Source organism: Ostrinia nubilalis, chromosome 1 (assembly GCF_963855985.1).
Source record: "Ostrinia nubilalis chromosome 1, ilOstNubi1.1, whole genome shotgun sequence".
NCBI lineage: Eukaryota > Metazoa > Arthropoda > Insecta > Lepidoptera > Crambidae > Ostrinia > Ostrinia nubilalis.
The window spans coordinates 12,651,870-12,657,869 of NC_087088.1; the positions used below are offsets into that span (position 1 = coordinate 12,651,870).

The 6,000-nt window shown below is 35.0% G+C and overlaps 1 long non-coding RNA gene across 1 annotated transcript; it reads left to right on the top strand.

The window, feature by feature from the left end:
• The first annotated feature begins 242 nt into the window (after nt 1-242).
• LOC135072892 (uncharacterized) lies at nt 243-931 on the top strand. The gene is made up of 2 exons (XR_010257511.1): nt 243-277; nt 769-931. It is a non-coding gene; the product is annotated as an uncharacterized LOC135072892 (long non-coding RNA).
• Nucleotides 932-6,000: the final 5,069 nt, after the last annotated feature.

The window sequence follows — 6,000 nt, forward strand, 5'->3', positions numbered from 1 at the left end:
CAAAAAAAAAATGTATTTAAGTATGTTTATATCCGTTTTCTAGTGAGCGGACACTGTGAATGTACGTCACGCGCGGTCACGTGACCGTCGGCGGGACTCGATATTTTAGCGAACTTTGAATGCCTATAAAATCATAACTACTGGGTATTTTTGAATGAAATAAAAACTAATGTATTTGTCAATGTATAAGCCTAACTGTAACATAGGTTTCAAGTGATTTTGCATACCTAGTAACATTCTCAATTACGAAGAAAGTGCATGGGATCATGTTTTATCCGTAAGTAGCACATTTCCAATTCATTTTAATTAAATAATAATTTTCAAAAAAAATCACGGTTGTATTTTGTAAGTGTTGCCACAGGTCGTCGGAATATTTTACCCTACTTTTTTATATTGAATTACATTTGTCTATAAAAAATTCACGCGTTACCACAGAATAATGGAATATTTTCCCCATCCTTTTTGTTTTAATTAGTTTTTAGTGTCCATGACATGACAACCTGATTAATTAAATTATAAGTGCCACTTGTGGTCTAAACTGAATAAATATTTTTGATTTTGATTTGATTTCAATGTATTGAATTAATTTATAATATTACTCCCTAATAATGAGGAGATAATAAATTACTATCGTGAATTTCATACTTTCCCATTTATTCAAAAGTAAGGCATTGGTATCAACAGATCAGCAGCAGCAATATTTGTATATTTAATAATAATTTTAAGTAATTAATTATTGCTTACATACTTACTCTGATTTTCTTTCAGGATACACAGCCAGAGTTGCCTCGCAATCAAATTTAAGTATTGGTGATGTTTTTGATTTGGATTCTGTTTTTGACTCCAAGAAAAGTTAAACTAAAAGCACTACTGCGCCGTAAACAAATGTTTTGTTGTCGATATGTTTACATAATAAAGAACCTTAAGTTTCTTTTTTGTTTTACTTGGCATTCTAAAATTTATATTCGACTTTTGTAATTGACTTTTAAATAACATATTATACCTACATATAGTATATTACACTATTTAATAGAAATAAATAATCATCTACACTTAGTTACTTCGGAGTAAAAATTAAATTCATAGGTAGGTAGGTACTATCTATGCCTATGGCCAGTCATGTCGTCTCGTTCTATCGCAAAGAATCACCATTTGATAAGAGCGAGAGCAAAAACGGAAATGGATAGTTAACACTGGCCGTGTGTACTTATTTCACTTACTTATTTTTTACTTGTTTAACATCTCTATAAAAAATTACATAATTTTACCCCAAAAATGGGGGTGTCACACGGCGCTAGTAACACTAAAGGGGGTAGAGGGGCGCGGGAGGGGAAGTATTTTGGACACAAGTTGCCGCGTAGAAATGTTATCGAACACTCCTTCTGGTTTGTTCTGTATTCTGAGATTCACACAATACATTAGACGCCATGTTGTCATAAGCGACATATTATAAAATCGCTGTGATTTAATATTCTTAATCATTAATTTTATGGCAAGTGTCCATCAGGAATCATTGTTCTTACACACAGAATCGTATTATTTCGCTTTCGGGTAGTAATATGTCAAAATTGTTGGTTCTTAGGCGAACAATGTATGGAGAACGAACATTGTCCTTTCATCGTCAATTAAAAAAATAATTAAATTAATAAAGTTGTTTTCCTGCAACACAAATAGACGTTCAGAGGATAAATAAATGGGTACTCAACCAATCTATTATATCAAATTGTGTCGAAGTAATTAAATTGCAAATTAAGCTCGCGATAGTGACAATAATGAAGCCTTCAGAAGTGTTAAACAAACTGCATGGCTCGATCTTCCAATTAATGGGTGTAAGGGCTCGGAATTATACTGATGTTATTGTTTCTCTCGAATATCGACTAAATTGGAGATCGCGTCATGTAACCCCAATGATTATGAGGTATTATGGTCACAGTGAGCTTGCCATGAGAATAAATACTGAAAAGACGACAGCATACCGAGCTAAAAACTGGCCTTGCGTAGTGGTATTAAGCGCTATAATGCAATAAAAATGTATACATAGTTTGATGAGCTATCGATTGCACTATGACTAGATAAACAACATCGGCCATGAATAACAATGACATCTTTCTAACATTTCAAGTTTGGATTCCGTGTTTGACAACCAAGACTACACAACTATAGTTCCAAAATACTGAACTGTCCTATGCATGACATTGACAGTGGGGCGCCACCGTCAATACCGGATCGCTGGTTCCGGTTTTTGCCATGTTGGAAACCATATAGTTGAACGATGGTAGCGCCCCCCTGTCATTGAGTTTGGTGGGACAGTTCAGCGTTTTTTTTATAACGTAGACGTCCAGTACAATAAATAATAGTCTAAGCGACCGTAAAAAGAGATATTTAGTGGCTTCTTAAAGTACATCAGAGAATTTATTATTCGAGGTCACAAAACCTCAATAGTAGCCATCGCGTGGGCGCCCTTATAAGCGAAAAGTTCAAGTGTCATTACTCCCTTGTCATCTTGAAGACGGGGGTTGATAGGTAGGCCCACGGAGTCGCCTGCCGCGTGTTGATAAAGGCTTACAATGTATTAAACACAGCTTATCGAGTATTTCCCTTACAATTTACATAAGTCAACAAATATTAAAACCCTCGTCTTACCCAAAGGCTATATTGATTTCAATAGCACTGATACCAGGATGACATCCGGAATGTTTATTTGAAAGCCGGCCGTTTCGTCCCCCCAGTGAATTTCCGGTTACAGTCAGGTGCAAAACTCTTTGAAACTTATTGAAAACTGGACAATATCGTAATACTTACATACTAGAATAAATATAAATGATCAAATAACTACGGTGATTTTTGCTTCAGATTTTTTTTCCATACTTCAATGTGATGATTCTTCAGATACATGGCGTTGAAGACACTCTAAGGTCCAAAATTACTGAAAAGCATACACCTACGTAAACTGCTCATTTCAACCCAAAATAAGTTTCCTGGAACTACAAAAAAGAGCATCAACAACTTAAATATTTGAATACGAGAATTACTTATCTAACCTAAACACGTTTCCGAGAATAAACCGTGCAGTTTAAGGAAACGTCAAAAGCTCCGTGACGTAGCTCAAAGCGGAATGACGTTAATTATTCAACTACCTGCCCCAGCACGTCCGGAATGGAAACGCTCAAGCTCGGCCCGCTAATGCCCTCACAATTGAGCTTGCAAGACACTAAGCGCGAACTAATCACTGAAAGTCAAGCGTCATCAGCATTACTAATATAGTCTGAATAATTATGACATGGGTCATAATAATTTTAGCTGAACCAACATCTGAAGCCGCTAAACATTTGGCAGATATATTTTTCTATAATGAATTCCCTTGTCCCGCTGGCGTGATATGATATCCATTAAATTGTAAATTTAGGTTAAGGTTCCATCGAACAGCTTCACCGGGCTGTCGTGTCCTATTAGACAAAAGCCCCTAAATAAATAAAGATTAAAAAAATATAAAAACATTACTAAGCACGAACTAATCAATATAAGAGTCATCATCATCTTTTGATTCCAAGAACGCTGGCTTTTGTCAAAAGACAATACTATGCTATGACGTCAATGGTTCAACAAATTGTAAATACTTACCTATTACTAAAAAATAAGGTAGCATTGAGGCTTTTACTTTACTTTTTTTTAGTTTCTACCTATTCCTCTGATGAACTCCTCGTTAACATACATTTCTAAATTATTTGTTCAACATAATTAATATTTACGTACTTCATTTCTTTGATAGCACATTACTTTAAATATTTGTAGATATGTATCGTATGTACGAGTAGTTAAATGTACTTTATGTATTTTGTTTTGATTGCTAAAATAGATCCTGAGATGTTATTTCCATCAGTATATGATGCAGTCCCATTTAATTGAGAGGTATCTCATACTTAATTAACTGGAAATCGAATTCTACGCGTAGGTATGTAGGTAGTTGCTAGCATAGCTAGAGCACTTACTGAATATGGAGTGGTTATGATTATCTAATGCAAGATGAACATAACATTATGGGTTATGGCATGTTAAAGGAAAATAAACCTCATGGCAACCAATAACATTTATATTAATATCCAAATTGAAAATAAAGCTGAGAGAGAGAAAAGACCTTAAATCTGTAACTTATAATCCTTTTATTTAACTAAGATCACTTTAAGCTAAAATCAAATCCACGATCTCAACAAACCCCTAAAATTAAACAAAGACGTTACGTCACGTCTAACTCATAAAAAAATATCCAAAACGAAATTCCCCATTTAGCGATCACGTCAAAGGAGCTTTGATGTCGAAAAATTGCTTGTTACAATTGCTCATTTCGGTCTTCATTCCCCTGTGTACTCTTTAGCGTCTAACTTAGTATTATAAGTAATTTAAAATAAAAACAATGAGAATGATTTGCTTTCCGTAAATGGAGTTCCTTTGAGGAAGGAAACGGGCCCCGCGAATGTTTGTGGCGCAAACAATGGCGCCGCAATTTGCGGCCCACGACGTTCGCTTTGTTGACGCGAATCAAAACCTTAGCAAAATACAGCGTTAGCTTCCCCGAAACGAATTTAATTATTTTGTTCCAAACGCGAAATTTCTAAACCGTTTTGCGTTAGAGTTTAAAAGTGTCGCTCCTTGCGACCGGGATCGGGGATAAACGGGCGAAATCACCCGTTCACAAAACAAGGTACAGTCGCGAATAAAAGTTTGTCGGTGAATATAAAGTTTCTGTTTCTTATACATACACTCGTAGTTTGTACTGCTCGTTTTAAATAGCGAGAAAGCTAGGAAAAGCGTTTTAATCTATACTTTTTACAAAGGACTGAAAAGTTTTTGATTTTATCTACCTAACCAAACTTCTGATGTCTTAAAAAAAACAATCTCCATTGAATAGAATGGAGGATTATATCGCATAGAAAAATAACTATACCATATTTCTCAACATTTAAATGTTTCCAAGAAATTCTAATTCTTCTTTTCTTAAGAATATTGATCGGACTTCTATTGAAACTATTTATATAAAGAACTAGACTATTGAAAGAAATTAGCAGAATTTGGTCCAGCTGCTTTTGTGTTTTGCGTTTAGTAATAGCAACTTATTTAGCGATTTATGTATTATTTAAGTAAAATGGTATTATTTATCAGTAACTATCTTCTTCTCTTACTTGTCATTGGCATAAACACGTGGCAGCAAAAAACATTATTTAAATCTGATACTTATAACAACAAAAGGTTATGAAAAACATTTTTGTTTTTCCTGGAGCCGGCACTAATTCCTGTGAAATTGTAAACTTCGCAAATTCAAACGTTAGGCACAGACACCAAATTACTTGGTAATGCGAAACGTTATAATAACGTTATTACTAACATTTAGAGAGAATCTGCCGAAAAAGCGTCCTCCGCGATCTCACCAATTTAGTAAATGGACGATTTTATCGCTGTTATGTCGCCAGTTTCATAAAAGAAAAGTGTGAACCTCCGAATGAATGAGCACTGGAACGTTTATCAGCCGGAGAATCACTTTTTTCAAGAAAAGGTCTTGTTCCCTGACATGCATTATTCTCCGCTTTGTTAGTTGCATACTATTGTACTTACGTATACATTGCGGAAACCATGTTGACATCATATTACTGATATAATTTTGTACAGTGGGCCACAGTTCCAGCTACCTATTTCCGTTTTTTATTTTACTCTCATCAAATGGTATTCTTTGCGATGTAACGAGACAACATAACCGAAAATGGGTAGCTGGAACTGTAGCCCACTGTACTATAGAATAAACATTTTAGCCAACAAAGAATCGATCAAGAAATTATTTAAGAGGCCTTATCAACTCACTATAACCACCCATTGATTTCCAAGCAACTAAAATCATCAGTCAATTTAGTCACTGTATTTTCAGGGCCCACTCCATCTCTATTAAAACCAACAGCGGCACCAGATAAATCAACGGTCGAAGTGTCTTATTTCACTTTATGGCCACCGTAT